This window comes from Lactuca sativa, chromosome 6 (genome assembly GCF_002870075.4).
Source record: "Lactuca sativa cultivar Salinas chromosome 6, Lsat_Salinas_v11, whole genome shotgun sequence".
Classification (NCBI taxonomy): Eukaryota; Viridiplantae; Streptophyta; class Magnoliopsida; order Asterales; family Asteraceae; genus Lactuca; species Lactuca sativa.
The window spans coordinates 56,610,909-56,617,175 of record NC_056628.2 but is presented as its reverse complement, the minus strand read 5'-3'; positions in this window follow the sequence as shown (position 1 = coordinate 56,617,175).

The window sequence follows — 6,267 nt, the reverse complement described above, 5'->3', positions numbered from 1 at the left end:
ATGCAATACTCATAAAGCTGTAACACATAAGGCAGGCACATAAGGCATCCTCCTAGATCATTAGTCCTATACTAGCATGCTATTCAACTGAAACTGAAACTGAACAAATAACTTGTATGGATAATTTGGGAGTACTTACTTGAGCTCGGCTGATCGCATGCATCACACCCTTATCTTGTTTAAAAATTTCTTTCTTTCTAAGTGCTTTCAAAATTCTTTTAGAAAACATTTTACTTTTAGAAATCTTTTTATTTCCCCTTAGTTTGAGTTCAGATACACCCGGAAGTGTATCCGAATCCCTCAAACCAGGGCTCTGATACCAACTTGAAACGACCCAAAAATACGACCCAAAATTTTTTTGTTTTTAATATAATCAAAACTGTAATCAGAGCATCATATAATAAAAACCATACGTGATGTATTCCAAAACATAATAAAATACTGTGCGGAAAAACTGTATCATACTACATCAGATCAAAACATCTAAATCAATCCCAGGCTAAAGCTGAGGCGGTGGTGTGTGCGATGCCATCATCCCGAGCTCTTCCCTTTGCTTGCGGAAGTACCTGAAACCCAAACTGAAACTGTAAGCACGAAGCTTAGTGAGCTCCCCCAAATTACCACATACCATACAATAATATATCAAGCACATACGAGGCCTTGCCCCCTCCATCGGACCGAAGTCCGAAGCTGACTGACGGGGACCTTATCCCCTACATCGAACCGAAGTCCGAAGCTGACATCGGACCGGAGTCCGAAGCTAACTGGGACCTCGTCCCCTACATCGAACCGAAGTCCGAAGCTGACATCGGACCGAAGTCCGAAGCTAACTGGGACCTTGTCCCCTACATCGGACCAAAGTCCGAAGCTGACATCGGACCGGAGCCCGAAGCTGACTGATCATAGCATAACATATCGCTAACATGAACACACATACCCTTGTTCGAGCCACGAAGGCATCAAACATGCTAACTACTGCATCGGATAACATCCGGATACTACTGCTAGCTAAACGGGTCGGCATTGTGGCCTTAGACCCGTTCCTACTGAAAGGAAACTCACCTCGTAATCTGGCGGCTGAGTGTGTGTCTCTGAAAGCTACCGGCTGCTGCTCCTGAATCTCCTCGGCTACAAGCCCATGAACACACTCAATCAAATACTAAACACTGCACTTGGGGTAAAATGACTCTTTTACCCTTGGCCAAAGTCAACTTACTTTTGGGGCTGACTCGCCGAGTTGGGCCATCCAACTCGCCGAGTCCTACTCTCACTTCTCAGCTCTACATGCTGCTACTCGTCGAGTGTGGCATCGACTCGACGAGTACCCTCTTGATCCAAGAATTCTGACAATCTTCATCCGACTCGCCGAGCCGTATGAACAAACTCGACGAGTTGTTCATGATCCTAAGAAGATTGCCTTGGACTCGCCGAGTTGTATGAACAACTCGCCGAGTCCCTCCATCACTGAGTCTACCCTCAACTCGCTGAGTCCACACTCTAACTCACTGGATTCACTCGACACTGGTCAAAATGAAGGACTCAGGAACTCGCGACCCAACTCGCCGAGTCGTTCTTCCCGACTCGCCGAGTTGCCGCCATGCAACTGATTTTTACTCGATTTTGTTTGAATCCAACACATACAATAGATAGATCTGAGTCCCATAAGCTGCTTTACCACGTAAAGTTTCCAACTTTACGTGCACAACCTCATGAATAAGGGAAATAAGGCTAAAAGATGCATAAAATGGGTAGATCTATGATTATTATGCAAAGTAACTCCAAAAAGACAATAGATCTGGGCTCTACAACACCCCAACACTCAGATCCAAAGGTATTTCGACTTATTAAGACATTCATGCAAACATAAGGCTTTGAACAACAACAAATAACTCTTAGAAGAGCTCTAATGGAAGATTAAAACATATGACAAGAAGGGAACTCCGAAAATACCTCAATAAACTCAGATTTGCCCTTGGATCTTTGCAATACAACTCGTTTCCTTGCTTCTTTCTTCTTCTCCTTCTTCACACCTTCACAAAATGGCACCAAATCACTTATAAGCTCTCAAGGGGGGATTAGGGTTTCTCACTGAGTTCACAGGGTGAGGGAGGCGAGAATGGGGCTATAGGATGGTTTAAATAGTGGGCAACCCGGGGATTTAGGGTTTCATCCAGACGGATGGACTCGCCGAGTCCAGGATATGGACTCGCCGAGTCCCCGGCTCACGCGTGCTCTCAGCCGCGACCCCACTCGGCGAGTCAGGCTATGAACTCGCCGAGTTCCTCTTGCAAAACTCACAACAATTACCAATAGATTAACATACCGGGAACGGGTCGTTACAAATACAAACATCCTTACCTATTACCACTTTATCTACCACTTCATCCATCTTTGATCATGCCCTTCAAAACCCATTTACCACACTTTTTCCATCCCAATCACCTGAAAATCCTCCACATTCGCAACAAATGTCTGATCCTGAAGTCGAAGGAAGTGCTTTTGGAGGAATTCTAGATGACATTCCTTTTGATTCAGACGAAGAAGACATTCCTGATCATACGTTGATGACAGGAAAGCAGTTTAAAATATTGAATCAAAAGTTAAAGGCTATTATCCAATCGCAAGCCGATTCTGGGAGAATGTCTTCGATATCAGCAATGGAGGTTGATGTCATGATTAAAGGTGCTGAGAAAAGAATCATGGAGAAAGTAGATCAGTCCGATAAAAACAATGAGCTCAGAGTGAAAGCACAAGGGAACAATTTTACGTCTGCAGTTCAAGATCTTAAAGCTGGTACAAAAGAACGACACATTCTTTTTGTACAAGACGTCAAGAAAGTTCGTGAGGATGTCAACTTCAAAATTCAGGAATTGAAGTCTGAACTTGCGAAGGATCTTCAAGATGTGCATACGAGACAAGCAGATCTTCAAAAGCAAATTGTGGAAATTTCGTCTCAACTCCACAAACTCAATAATATTCCTGTTGTTGAAGATCAGAAAGCTGCCACAATGGAGAAGTTTGATCACTTGATCAAATTGGTCACTGAGCTTAAATCAGCCGTTTCGCATTCATCATCTTTGCAAATCATTACTCCTGAATTCTTGTCTCTAAAGATTAACACTTTAGAACAATCTATTCAAAAGGCTCTTGCTCCACTTACAAACTTCACTTCTTTACTTCCGAAGGGTGCTCCACCTGTTTTCACAGGGGTGCAAGGGGGAGAGAAAAGTCGAAGCAAAGAAGATGAGGCTAAAACAGTGGGAAAAGTGATTTTGACTCAACTGGTAGCTACTCTTCCTATTCCTACAAAACCGATTTCTTCAACAACAATCACCACAAAAACAATTTCCAAGGGAATTGTTATTGGAGAAAACGAAGGAGGTTCAAGCTCAAAACCTCAGAAAGATGTATCAGGAAAAGGGAAAGGCATCTTGTATGAAAAGTCGAAGGAGGAGTTAAAAGCTGATGCTGAGGCTGAATTGGAGAGGATGAGACAAGTTCAGAGCATCATGAGACAAAGGGCAAGTGATCCTCCCTCCATGAACAAAGGAGATCCTACGAAACTTTACTCTTACGAAACAATAGAGTCAAAAGTTGTGGGTAGGGAGATGTATGAGTTCGAGAAGAAGCCTAAAAGAAGTTACGATATTTCAAACTCAGATCATTGTCAGTTGGACTTCCCAATTAACGAAATGTTGTTCATCACAGCTCAATACAAGATCAGTGAGAAATTCGATAATCCGGATGACTACACTCATATGAAAATCAGATTTCATGCTGTTCTTGGGAACAATCCAGATGAAGTTTGGTCCCTGATGAAGATCAAGACGGTGCTTACAATAAAGAAGGATGTTCTGTTTGAAGACATGTTTCAAAACTTTCGATATTTTGTCATCAGAGCTGACAACAAACAGTATGACTTCACAGTTGTTGATTTTCCCTTGATGAACTGCAACGATCTTATTCAAGTAGCTCTGATCCTGAAGCATATGGAAGAAAACAAACTCAAAGGCTCTGAGACAGATGTGTTTAAAGTTGGATTCGCACATGTAAAGACATTCATTGATAACTATTTCGATTGTCTTGCTCTTACTGATGAAGAATTAGCGAATGTGCTAGGAAGAGAAGCTAAAGTTCCTTCGGAGGATACTTTGACACAATCTGCTCTGTCGAAGTATGTTGTGGGTGAGATATGTCTCAAACCTTTTGGCATGGTATTTTCGGGAAGAGATACTAAAGGAAAACCGAAGAAGTTTCTATTCAAAGCATCAGAGATTGAAAGATACAATTCTTCGCAATATACGCACTTCATTGTACGTATGAACAATTGCAAGAAAAATAACGAAGGAGACAAGAAAGACTTGAAGAAGGTGATCTCTTGGTATGGAGAAGTGCGAAGAACAATTCACTCTGCAATTCAAAAGCTTTTGAGTTGAATTGCATCAACTGTTTACAAATGGGGAGAATGTAGATGTATGTTGTAAAAGTCGAATAGTGTGTATTGTAATGTTTCGCATTTGTATGTTATTTTACTTAGTCAATTTTGTATGCGAAGTGTAGTATGCGAAGTGTAAATGTATAGACTTAGTATATTTTTTGTATGTTCCCTATAAATAGGGACTTAGGCTTGAAGTAGAGATACGAAAGCAAAACACGAAATCTCTCTTCAGCTTATTCTGTAATCAGTCTTAATAAAAATGAGATCTGATTAATATTTACTTTGTGTGTTCATCATCTTTCATCATTCAAATCTATCATTTCTTTTCTTAATTCTCGATAACAATTCTCTTCACATAGTTGTGTTGATAGTTTGGCTTTTCTCATTTGTTTGTGTTATGCTTATTCTATATATATATATATATATATATATATATATATATATATATATATATATATATATATATATATATATATATATAAGTTGGTATAGTTTTGTTGGGAGGATATTCGGGCATTGTAAGAACTAAGTACAATGCTATCCAAAAGTTTGGCCAAGGTAACGACCAGGTATATTATTTCCTATAAAATTTGGTCAAGACAATGACTAGGTATAACGCTTTAACAAGGATTTATTCAGCGTAACGACTAGGCATATTATTATCCAAAACGTTGGGCATGGTAGCTACCTGGTATAATATTACCTTAATGTTCTAGGCATAGTTATTTCACTAATATTATGAATTAGGAATATTATGAAAATAGTGAAGTATTATAACTTTTATTCCCCCTTGTAAAATATTTGAAAAGTTGTAAATGTGGGACCATGAACTCACCTTTAAAGCGTGTTTTGCATACTCAGTGTGTTGAGCTGGAACATCAGAAGCTCAGAGAATGCTCAAAGTAAAGCAAAGTCCATTTAGAGAGAGAGTGAGTGAGAGAGAGATAGATAGAGATCAGAGGATTGGTGTGGGGAAGAGACGTGGTGGAGACTTTTATTTATAGTTGAGATTTTGGTGGGCGCGCCGTCCACCACGCCATGCGGGTTGTGCGTATGGCTCCATCAGTGAGCTGCCACGTGTCTTCTTCATAGTGTGCCATGTCACCCGTATCCTGACAAATCTGAAAGTCAGAAAGGTGTGTTGTGCGTGACGCGCAACCGTGTGTGTGTGACAAACACATATTTTTCTAAATTTCGTAACTCCTGCATATCAACTCCTTTTTTGACGATTTGTATATCCCCGTGTGGGTATTGATGTGCACTACGACTTTCCTTTTCTTCATTTCGGCTAATTTTAGGTGTTATTGTTGGCTTATAATTTATACATGTGGTAATTTTATAAAAGTCATAACTCTCTCGTATGGATTTGGATTTCGATATTCCTTGCCTTGAAATTCCTATTTTTAGGAGTACTGCGGTTTTACTTTATGTCACTTTTGCTAAAATTCAACCATTCTCTTCGTATATTTTGACATTGTATCTTCTTATGCGCAGTTGATTTTTTTATATTCAATAAAAACCAAATTTTTCCATACTAGGTCAGATTTTTATAAAATTTGTTTTTCTGAATTCATGATGATACCTACATTCCGAACACCTTAACCTGATCACGAGCTGAGATTATCTTTTGTGCTTATTTTTGAGTTTAATAGTTGAATTAATCGTAATTGATATGGACAATGTCGAAAATATTTGTTAATATAATATAGTGCTGGTGTTAACTTATAGGCTTAGGCCCAACAAGGACTAAATTGATGCGTTCAATTAGAAGTCCTAGTTAATCACAGATCAGAAATTGGGAAAAAAAGTCTTGGATGATGATATTGATT